This window comes from Hippichthys cyanospilos, chromosome 1, assembly GCF_059441005.1.
Source record: "Hippichthys cyanospilos isolate Australia breed blue-spotted pipefish chromosome 1, RoL_Hcya_1.0, whole genome shotgun sequence".
In the NCBI taxonomy this organism is placed as follows: Eukaryota; Metazoa; Chordata; class Actinopteri; order Syngnathiformes; family Syngnathidae; genus Hippichthys; species Hippichthys cyanospilos.
In genome coordinates, this window is record NC_142369.1 from 1,810,053 (window position 1) to 1,822,294 (window position 12,242).

General features: G+C 41.0%; 1 long non-coding RNA gene across 1 annotated transcript in view; it reads left to right on the top strand.

Moving 5' to 3' along the window:
* Nucleotides 1-12,242, top strand: part of LOC148428525 (uncharacterized) — a 64,530-nt gene that overhangs the window by 962 nt on the left and 51,326 nt on the right. The window contains exon 3 of the long non-coding RNA XR_015867591.1: nt 1,203-1,347. This is a non-coding gene — a long non-coding RNA (uncharacterized LOC148428525). The remainder of the gene's footprint in view (nt 1-1,202; nt 1,348-12,242) is intronic.

A 12,242-nucleotide genomic window follows, 5' to 3' on the forward strand; every position in this document is an offset into this window, starting at 1 on the left:
TTTCCCTTGTGCAGTATTTGCTTTTGTGTATTTTCGTCGGGGGGGGGCACACTCCTGATAGTGCGTAAATGGTTGTGACGTGTTAAAATTTGAAACGTTGTCCCCGGCTGGGTGAAATTTCAGCTCCTTAGAGTCTTCTATAAATGTTTTCCCTTTGATGCCTTCGATGTGAAGACAAAATACTGCACAATGGCTAGTAGAATGACTAGTGCACAGTAGTTGACCCAAAGTCCCCGAGATGGGGGTCCATGAGAAGACCAGATGAGATTTTTTCAGGAATCGTAACATAAGATCATTTGTATATCTAAAGCCTGATATAAATTTATCGAACGTTCACAAAGCTGATTGGCTGACGCATCGTGACAAGGGACCAAAGTTTAAACGGACTTCTGCGAACAAGTGAAACGGAACGCTAAACTATTTCTAGTGCATTTTACCGCTGAATTCAAAGTAGAAAATGTTAGCCGTGGGTCCCGAGATTGCTAGTGATGTTAAAAAGAGAAGTAAAAAGATGATTTATATGGAAACCAAGCTGGAGATAACAAACGGACACAACAAATACGAAGAAAGCTAAGCTAGCCTAGCCTAGGCTAGGCTACTCTTCAAGGGAATCTGGCCATACCAAAGGTAAATAAATCCTCTCTATATTTTTTTTTATTTATGATGTTGTTAAATTGTATATGTATGTACAATTTTGATGTTTTTACCTGGGGTTTTACACACATTAGCCAATTAAGATAGGTTTGGATTCCCCTTCATACGAGTCCAACCCCGGAACGGATTATTGTCGTAAACTGGGGGCCCACTGTATCTGGGATTTAATGTCCGGAATCTTAAAAACCATGAAAATACTGTTCGTCCCTGGCATTTAATGAGTTAAGTACTGTAACAAAAGATATAATAAAATAACGGCATAAATATAACAGCGGCCCTATTACGACGCATCCATAATTGATATATACGGTTTGTTTACATCCGTTGTTTTTTTCTCGGTGAAAAGTAGGCATATTTGACGCCGTCGTGAGATGACACCTGTTGCTTCGCTCCTCTCGACAAGCAAGCACAACTCGGAAATTTGAGTTTTGACTGCGGCGTCCGCCTTTTCCGAGCGCTGTTTACTCAAGTTGTCACATCGTCACCTTCAACGTATTTGACGCAAATCATCCTTTTGTCTGTTTTTTTTTTCCCGCCCCCGGGTCAAGCGAGACGCCGCGCTGCCATGTTGGATCACATCCAGTCGCGACGCGAAGGACGTCCTGGCCAAGGGCAACCGCTTCCCATGCAGCCCTGTCACCGATACCGCATCCAAGAATTTGGGCCGCTTGTTTCCCCGTCACTTGTCAAGAGGTAAACTTATGCGTGTGGAAGTTGTATCCGGGCATTAGCGACAAGGGCAAAGACGACTTTGAGATCTGTCATCTTATCTGCCGGCTAGCTGGGGTGGGGGGCGATATGTTAACGAGGAAATGGCGCCGACGTTTTTTGCGGCGCGTCAAATTCTGTGGCATTTATTTTGTGACGGCGCATCCCTGCTGAGGATGTGACAGGCAACCCACACATTTTCCACTAATTGCAGCTTTGGATACTTTGAAGCGGTTGCTTTCATTTGCCCGTCTTATTTATGCGAAAAAAAGTTTTTCAATGATTTCTCTTGGTCTTATTGTTTTTTTTTTTAATCTCAATAACAATGTCATTCGTAAAAAGTGGGTGCGATGCGATGCCGGGGACACGCGTATGACCGCGGGCAATAAGCTTTGCTTTTGCCGTATGAAGTGTAATTGCACACCCGTGGCACCAGGTGGTGCAGTGGCGCTCTTATTGTCAATGTGTGTGCGGGAGTTTTCAACTGCTGTCAACAAATACCTCAAAAGACAATGTGGAGAGACATATAACAGCAGGTGGACATCTCATTGTCAACATTCTTATTGTCAGCCGTTGTTTTTGTTGTGATTTTAAAAAAATCAGTGCAAAATATTGTACTTTTTTTAGGTTAATTTTTTTTAAGATATTGGTGCTCTTGTGTTAATGTTCCATATCAGTTTACATGTATTTTTTTTTATCCGTTTACTCTTAGCGTACAGATTATATGATGCACATTTTTTCTCGTGATTTGAGCCCTGCAGCCCCTAGTCCAATGCAGCTCATGTTGATAATGTCCATTCATTCACTATAAATATATTGTTGCAAAACACAAAGGCATTTTCAGTCTGATGAAGATAAGATGTTGCTGTAAAAAGGCGATTTAAAAAAATAATTAATTCATGATCTTTCCACGCAAATATCGGGTGTCACGACCTGCGACTTATACTCCAGTACGGTTTATTCAAGATAAAGATTGTTTTGACTCCATTTTTGCTGCCTTGGCTTATGTATCAGTGTTGCTTATATTCTGAAAAATACGGCGCTATTTTTTTCCGTATCAAAGGGTTCAGTTGGTCAAAAATGGTTCTAATTTAAATGATGATTGACCTTTTTATTTGCAGACACTTTGATTCATATTAAGTATTTTTTTTTCAGTTTACACCTAACCTGTGTAAACGTTAACGTTTGTTGAAAGTTGATTTATATTGCTTCCTCTTGTTAATGTTAAAAATGATAATATTATAGGTATACTTATACACTTTATGTATGGGGAAGGCTTGAAATGTTTTTTTTCTTCTTCTTTCTTGGGGTGGGCTTTGCAGAGAAGATAATTGAGAAACACTACGACAGCTGACATTTGAACAGGGGTGTGTGGACTTTTGCTATCTGCTTAACAGAAATAAGCTTTTTCAAGTCATCGGTTTGGAGTCAATTGTGTGCGTTTTCTATGACTGCAGCTTGTTCAAACACTACAAGTAAGCGGGAGTACCCGGCACATTTTCCGAGTGCCGACACGGCACATTTTGGCCTAGTCGGAGCAAAGAGGGAGAGTGAGTTGAGCCCCCGAGAAAGCGTCAGAGCTCACCTTTTATTATTATTTTCCGGCGCGCCGTCTCTTCCTGGCCTACTTTGAGCATTGTTGAAGCGTGGGCCAATTTTCCGCTGCATTTTTGTTATGCAAAGGTGCGTATTTGAGAAGGAACAAATGTAGCTCAGTCTCATTCGTCGGTGCACGCTATAGAGCCATGTCCCAAAATGGGAGGTCGATTCCGATGTTTTTTAAAAAATTTTTTAAAAGTGTCTGAATTTATATGTGGCTTTTATCCATCCGTTTAGTTAGTTTGCCAGTTTGTTTTGTTTTGTTTTGTTTTTCCAGATTTGATGCAGGCCAAATTTGATAGATAGATAGATAGTTAGCTGGATAGCTAGCTAGCTAGTTAGCTATCTCTAGCTATCTCTATCTAGCTCTATCTATCTAGCTAGCTAGCCAGTACATTATTTATAATATACACATATACAATCAATCAATATCACAATGAAAAACTATATAAAGGATTTATTTACCGTATTTTCCGCACTATAAGGCGCACTCTCAATTATTGACATATTTTCAAACTTTTTCCACATATAAGGCGCACCGGATTATGAGGCGCACCCTCAATCAATGACATATTTGAAAACGATTTCAATCACAATATAGTAATACTCAAAGTAATAACAATAATAACTCAAATAATAACTCTCAAAAGCATCATAACTCAATGTCAATATGACCAACTTTGTTCAACTGTAAACACACAAAAAAAACCGGTAAAGCTTACTTTATCAGTTCATTCCCAATCTACCAATCCCAATTTAAATATCGATCCATATATAAGGCGGACCTGATTATAAGGCGCACCATCAGCCTTTTTTAAAAATGTAAGGCTTTTAGGCGCGCCTTATCGTGAGGAAAATGCAGTCCTTTTGAGCAACGTGATGAGCTTGTTCTGGCCATATTCCCTCGTGAGGGTAGCCTAGGCTAGGCTAGCTTCGCCTTCTTCATATTTCTTGCTTATATCCAGCTTGGTTTCCATATAAATCGCCTTCTTACTTCTCTCTTTAACATCAGCAGCAATCTTGGGACCCATGGATAACCAATTCAAGTTTGAATTAGGCGCTAAAATGCACAATGAATACCATGTTGAAAGCATTCTCAAACGAGATCAAGTCTTTAGGCTGCCTGGTGACCCCGTGCGCCGACCAATTGCAGACGAGCATCTTCGTGACACCGACCAATAGCAGACCAGAATCTTAGCGAATGGTGATGCCGAACAATAAGAGTGAAAAATCATTTGGCAGGGACGTAATGATCATCTCTCACAAAATAATGCTGCCACCTAGTGGCGTGGCATGCAAACTGCAATTCTCAAACTGGATTTTTGCCGGCCGGTTTCCGTTGTTTTGGCTCACGGCTCGAGTCAAAGCCGCCTAACGCTCCCTCCACATCGCGTTTCCCCCAATAGCTAGCGAACCCTTGTAATCGGGAACGCCGGAGTCGCACCCATTTGCTCCCGCCCGTCCCTTCAGTGACGACTTTTATTCTCTTTTGATTATTCCCCAATTCGCCAGTGTGGAATTGGCTCGGCCTTTCCGCCTCCTCGACTGCCATCATCTACGCCAGCTCCCGATTTCTCCAGCGGGGAGAGCCCCCCCAAAAAATTGCCGGCGTGCTGAGTCGGCGCCAGACAAACAATATCGGCGCGGCCATCTGACACGGCAATTTGCGCGCACGCAGAGAGGCGAATCCTCGCCTTCTTCCCGGCCTACTTTGCAAATGGATCAAAACGGAGGCTTGTTTTGATTTTTTTTGCAGATGTGCGGCCGGCAAAAATATGTGTTTACGGGGAATATGAATGAAGGTATGGGGCAACTTTTATGCCTCCTAATAAGCCCCAAAGGCAGGGAACATTATGACTACCTTTTTACGACCTCGGAGGGTCTGCTCAGACGTCGTGTGCGTAGGTGTGCGTGTGTGCGTATAAGAGTGTTTATATGACTTTCTCCGATGGTGGCTAATTCCATTTCTAGTCCTACACACGTTGCTGTATTCATGTTTGCATAAAGTTGTGTTCAAAGTGTAGCTGTGGCACATGACGGCAGATCAATCGTTTTTTTAGGGGCGGGGTGAAAATGTTATGCTCTGGAGTATGTGCATAGCATTTCTTAAAAGGTGTTGGAACTGGTGATTGTGTTTTGTGATGGGTACTTTTTTTATGTATTTATTTTCGCATAAGGGAAATTCAGGTTGCTCAGTGATTGATTGCCAGAAGTTCAAGCTTTTCTTCAATGTCTTCCGCTGCTGTCTGTGTTGTTGCTTTGGATTTTTGTGTTGTGCGTTGAGCTCTGGTCTCCGTTGTTTGGATTTTTGTGCTGTGCGTTCCAGTCTTGTTCCTAATCCAGTCCTGCTCTTTGTTTTGTTATTTTACTACCGTGTTTTGCATGTAGTCCTGCTCCTCATTGTTACTTTGGATTTTATGTTCTGCATCCAATCCTGCTCAGTGTTGTTACTTTGAATTTAGTCTTGTGAATCAAATACGGCTCTTTTTTTTTTTTACTTTGGATTTTTTTTTGTTTTAATTTTCGCTCTGAATTATGTTGTATTTTTTTTGTTTTTATGAATTCAGTCCTGCTATCGCTATTTACTTTGAATTTTTGTGTTCTCTGTCAAGCCTTTCTGTTAGGTGTTACTTTGGATATAATTCTTCTCTGATATTAGATCGTATTTTTGTTTTTATGAATCCAGTCCTGCTATTTCTATTTACTCTGAGTTTGTTGTTGTTTTCTGTCTAGCCCTTCTATTAGGTGTCACTTTGGATTTTAGTGTTCTACTTCCAATTTTGCTCTTTGTTGTTGTTTTTTTCAGTTCTTTTGTGTTCTGCTTGCAGCCCCGCTCCTCCTTGTTACTTTGGATTTTTGTTTTCTGCATCCGATCCTGCTCTTTGTTGTGAGTCTTTGCTGTTATTTTGAAAACGTGTGTTTAGCATTTAGTACTGCTCTCCTTTATTCCTTTGGATTTTACTGTTCTGCATCAAGTCCTGCTGGCTGGAATTACATTGAATTTTTGCGCAGTGTGCAGCTCTTTTCTTACTTTGGATTTTTATCTTTTGGCTCTCGTCATGATTGCTGTTGTTACTTATATATATTTTTTTTTTTAATATTATTTGATTCGATTTTTCCACTCCCTTTCCCCGTTTTCTTTTCGAAATCAAATCTGCTGCTCACGTTACAAAATTTCCCTGTTCAAGACGCTATCAATGCGGACGGTGATTTGAGATGTTTTGAGGGGCGTTTGTGTACAACAAAGGAGTTTTAGATGCTAATTAGCGAGGTTTGACATTAAACAAACAGTCATGCCATTGTCCCACCCCATGTTCTTAAGAGATTGATCTGACTTGTAGCCCCTTCTTTCCGTTATTTTTCTGGGGAGCTAACTCCATTGCATAATTCCTTAGCACAATTTGCATGAGGGGGGCTTTGTTTGTCGGCGTATTGATGGGAGGCATTAACAGCGCTTTACAAATAATGTGTGTCTTAATATCGGTATTTCAAGGCAAATCCTTATCTAACCCTCTTTGTGCCGCACTTCAAAGTTGCTGAATGCGTGCGTGGCTTTTCGGGTTTCTTATTCAAATGTTCTCATGCCTTTTGGCCCTTCATAAGCATATTAATAGTATTTTGTCACACAAATGGCTGGTGGTCACGCAGGCGGAATCAAACAATGTATTGCGCCATAAAGGCTTTCAAGGCGGGATGTGCCAATAATAATGCGGGACAGTAAACCACCGGCTTGCTTTGCCACCGTTTGCCGTTCCTGATGGATGCTGCTAAGTGTACGTTCAGGCACACTTTTTCAAAATTATTGGAGGTCATGTTTACCTTTGTGGCATTGTTTCACACGTGCTGATCACATTAAACGCAGTACGTATCCAAAAATTTGATTGAAAATAAGTGACAATGGTGAAAGTGGCGGTGAAAAAATATTCGGTATTGAGAGAGAACTCAGGCGAAGCTGAAAATGAGCTTTTTTTAAACGTACACGTGAACGTGATGTCATTTTTTGCAGTCTTAAAGAAAGGAAACATTTTGAAAAACGGAATATTTATGTCACGTATACTTTTATATGGGAAAATCTGCTCGTCTCGTGGAATGCGATTCTCATCCCGTACCTAGAATTTAAAGTACGCTGCAAAAAGTGACAGACCAAAAACGAGAAAAATATGAAAAATTGGGTCCATTTTTCACCTCGGACTTTCAGAATGGTTTTAAGACCAAAAACAAGTCAGAAATGTCTGAATCTTTTAAGCAAGTTGTGAATCAAATGTATGCAGGACGTTATCAATTAAGGTCAACTTTATGAAAATAATTCTGTTTGAAAAAACTTCACGACAAAGTTTTCAGAATGTAGCTTAAAATTATATTCTTTTCTTTCATTTGAAGCCAGATTTCAGCCATTTGTCCCAGTATTAAGCAAGACGTTCTCATTCATTTGAAAAATTCTGGCAAATTCTATTTGATTGAAGCAAACGTTCCCTAGATGCATTTTCTGAAATGACTCATGAATTGGAACATTTTTCCTCAAATTATACCCAAGCCAAACTCTCATCTTAAAAACAACATATTTCATCATGAGAAAAAATAGAAATGTTTTGAACAAATAAATCACGATGAGAAAATGACTAAGAAGAAAACTCGATTTATTATCTTGAAATAAATGTTCTTTTCTGAAGACATATTTGCGATGCAAGATATATGTCTTTTTCAGACAAAAAAACAGGACTTTATTTCTTGTTATAATTCTTTGTTGTTGTTTTCTTTTTTTTTTACTTTTTGCAGTATAGTTGTGCTAGTCTATTTTGCTATTTGTCTGTATTTGGCACAGGCAGCATCCAAGTCAACCTGTGGGGGCTCCTCCCACCCCTGAAGGTTTCTGATTTTCCCCAAATTGGGCTTTTTGAGATTTTCTTTTCACCTGTGAAGCCCTTTGAGATTCAGGCCATTACCAATAAAATTTGATTTGATTTGATATAGAACATACTTTTGTCAAGGGGGTTTCAGGGTTGACTTTTTTCACATTAAAGGGGATTTGACGCGTAAAAGTTCCGCCCATGTTGAATCATTTCCAACGTGCTCTCCACACACCTTGCGTCAAGGGTCGATGCTAAGCTAACTCCCCAAACTTGTTTACTTTCACAGCCGCTAAGCAGCGAAATGCTAATTCACGGTCGCGAGCTTCCAATCCTCATAAGTGATGACACGTTTGCATCACCCTCCGAAATATTTCACCGCTTGATCATCCGTTAAAGGGGTTCAAATGCGGCGCATGCTAAATGAGCCCGCGCTTATGGAGTCGGCGCGACAACTCCCGTTTGCGTTGGTTTATTCCATTCGCGGGCCGGAACATAAATAAGTGTCACGTTTGTCCGGCGGGGCTTCCCGGAACACGACGGAATCGATGACTTTCTAAACGCGCTTATACGAAAAGAGGATCAATGAGCGAGATCATTCCCACGTGTCCGCAAATAGAGCCGCTGATGCTATCGAGCGCCCTCGGGAACGGATGCTAATGCCGGAGCGGCGACGGCTGCCGTATCTGCTTCCTCCGCCTCCCTTTTTGCTTTTTACATCTCATAATGCGAGATGGAGCCGCCGTGATGGAACGTAACACCTCGGGCTTAGAGTAATGCCTGTGAAAGTCGGCGCTCGCCCCGCCGACGTCTATATTTCTCTTCGGCTTTCGGGACAAACTTTCCCGGCGCCGCTCTTGTCGCGTTGTTTGCATTCGGCTTGCCGTTAAAACCTTTTGATTGCTATCTGTCTATTGCCGCTGTAGATACGGAGCTTTGCGTATTGTTAGCCCGGGAAACCGGCTGATTCCCCGGCGTTGCTCCGGTGACTTCAAATCCTTCCCAAAATGATTTTGTAATGGATTTTAGAATAGAACTGCGCAGTTTTTTTGGGACTTGTTTCGCACCTGAATTTGTCTTATTGAGAAGCGGGGAAACGCTCCTATGCATCCCTCAAGGGGAGAAAAATACAAACTGTAATCCTGTGCAGTGATCTGTAGTCCCTCCATGGAAATTAGGAAAAATGCATAGTTAGTATTCCGCTGCATTATTATTATTAATAATAATCATCATCATAATAATAACTTGAAACCCCACAAAGCCCCTCAAAAAGCTGGAAATTTTATATTAAGATGGTGAATATTCAATTTACAGGGGGTCCTCGAGTTATGAAGTGGATCCATTCCGTGCAACCCGAATTCCAGTGTAAATTGGAACGCCATACAGATAATAACTACAAAAATAATATATAAATCATACATGAAATAAATAGATTACTCTATACACACTTTGCTGTCAAGTATTGTACTATCGTTCTGTCCCTTTTTGCTCCCGTTTCGTCAAATAAACTTTGTTCTTGCGTCGCGTTTTATTTTGTATAAGACTCTTGTTTTGAAGGGGCGAGCAACAGGAAACAGCGCGGCAGCCTTTCTTATCCCAGCGTGCACATCGTTCTGTTACGTCATGTGCGGAAGTGAGGCAGGTTCGCTCTCAATCGATAAAACCCAAAAACGGAACATAGCACTCGAAAGCTTTCTCTTGCGTGCAACAACTTGTTTGTTGGCGTTTCATACGTTATTCGTTTCATATAATATCTAATTTCTTAACCGTTCGTAACCTCGAAACATCGTGAATCGAGCCGGTCGTAATCCGAGGACATCCTGTATTTTAAGTAAAGGGTTAAAAAATCGGACTGTTTTTGCTGAGAAATTTTGGATTATTGATGATAGTCGCAGAGAAAATACCTGGAACGAATGAGATTCTGTTTGATCTATTTTTTTTCCTGTTTCGATCAATGTCATTGATCAATCGGTAAATTATGACATTACATAAAATGCTAAAGATCTCCCAATTCAAATCAGCCAATCAGATATGTGTCGTTTCAGTTGAATGACGTTTTTGTCGTGTAATTAGATAAATATACATAGTACAGTTGCATGCTTTTTTTCCTTTTTTGTGCCACGTGATCACACCCAACTCAATTGGGGAAAACTCGCCCAGAGTTTTTTTGCAAATGTCCGCAATTTTCTTGCATTTTTACCCCCCGCCGGCGAAACGACGTCGCCGTCTTATGCCGAGCGTTCCGAGCTCATCATCCGCACGAGCAAAAACGCACATTAGCCCACGGACGGTTTGAGCGGGATTTAACGTGGGGCGCATCCCAGATCACGTCCACCCCGCCGGAGTGTGAGCTGAGCAGATTTGAATTTACAAGAAGACGTACGGATAGGGACGTTCGGAATCACGCATAAACGCTGATGCGTAGGAAGACGGGCGGATAAAGCCCAGGCGCTCTTGTCTTTATTTATGCATGACAAATAGGAGGCCATTTTTCATATGTACCCCATTTTCTGCGGGGTGCCCTCTCAGATTATGGGAAAGTGCAGTGCAGACCTCCATAAAACTCTAACCAATCAAATTGGCAATCAACGTTCCCCTTTCAAATGAATGGAATTTTCAGTTCTGGAATAACGTTTTTTGTAACATACTTGTTCCACGTCCCTGTCTATATCATAATAAAAAACCCATATAAATTACTAATAAATAATGCAGGTGAATACTTTGTGGCAGTATGTAACATTTAGCCTGCAATGTTGTTGGAATGTGTGCAAAAACGTTCGTGCAAAACAGTTGGAAGTGCTTGTAGGCTAAATGCTAAAAAGCACAATATTGACTACATAGAAAACGTATGAATGAAAACTAACATCATTTTGGAACATAATGGTAAAATATTGAACAAATGCTTAAAAAAAAAGTTATTTTTTACTTGTGCATAAATCAATACCCTTGTGGCAACATGGAAGAATGTGTTTAGCTTTTAGCCAACGAGTACTTGAAAGCTAAATGCTAAAAAACTAGCATTTCTTCCCATGATACCACCAGAGAAAAAAAATGTTAAACGGGCATAATAAACCATAAAAATGAGTGATTGTTTACTTGTATGTAATTTTCGAAGGTATTGATACATTGTCGGCCAAATATGCTTTTAAATCCCAAGCATTTTTTCCCTATAGTGCCGCAGTGTATTGACTTGCACACGTGCATGCCCTGTGGAGGAAAAAAATGGGCATAATAAACCATAAGAATACTAATAAACAATTGTTTACTCGTATTAATTTTCAAAGGTATTGATATAATGTAGGGCAAATATGTTTTTGAATACCTAGCAATATTTCCCTATACTGTAGTGCCGCAGGGTATTGACTTGCGCATGTTCATACCCTTCAGCATCATGGGAAAAAAATCGTTAAATCGTTATAATAAACCATAAGAATACTAATAAATCATTGTTTACGTGCGTGTCATTTTCGAAGGTATTTATATAATGTGAGCAAATATGTTTTTGAAAACCTAGCATTTTTTCCCCTATACTGTAGTGCTGCAGTGTATCGGAATGTGGCTACACTGCGGCATCATGGGAAAAAAAGTTAAATGGCCGTAATAAATCATAAGAATATTAATAAACGATTTATTACACACATATATATGTATGTATATATGTGTATGTATATATGTAACCAGCCCAAACCATGAAAACACTAATAAGTTTCGGATGAATGATTCTGAATCTTTTCGGTTTTTCGCTTCTATTTCAAACTCGTCTCAGCTCATCACCGCTCAAATTTTTACTCGCAACGCAGAGCGTAAAAATGGACGGGGCGCCATCCCATAATAAACGGACGGAGGTCAGGAGCGAGGCCGTCACCCGGCGCGCCCCGGCTCGCCGGGGTCGAGCCGGGGAGCTCCGCGATCCGCCAAAGGGGTATTCCCTTCAGGAGCCTCCCGAGGAGGATGCGGTTGCTAGGCAACAGGCAGAGGAGTGGCCGGAGAGGCCTGGAAATCTTCAAGCGGCGTTTTCATCCGTTACTCGTTCCCGTTAATGCTGTCATAACATTATGGCAAGCCTTCCTCCGCTGCCTTTTATTGTGGAAGAGGCGTTCAATAAAAATTGTTTTGGTACACTCCACCGCACCGTTTGCTTCCCCGATTAAATTCTCGCCAATTCGCTGGTGTAGGACAAGATTTCTAATTGCCATATTTAACGTGTTCATTATTTAATTATTCTTTTAATTAATTTGTCACGACTAAATGATTACCGTAATGCAAGGGCTCTCGGCGTATACCCCCCCCCCCCCCCCCCCCCCCCAACGCCGCCCCTGACAGCCCTCCCCCATATGTCACACGCTGCTGTTTCAGTAAAATGCGCAAAAAGAAATGAGATATTGAGAGCAGTGTTTCTGGATGTTTTCCAAACACGTACCACCTGAATTTTTG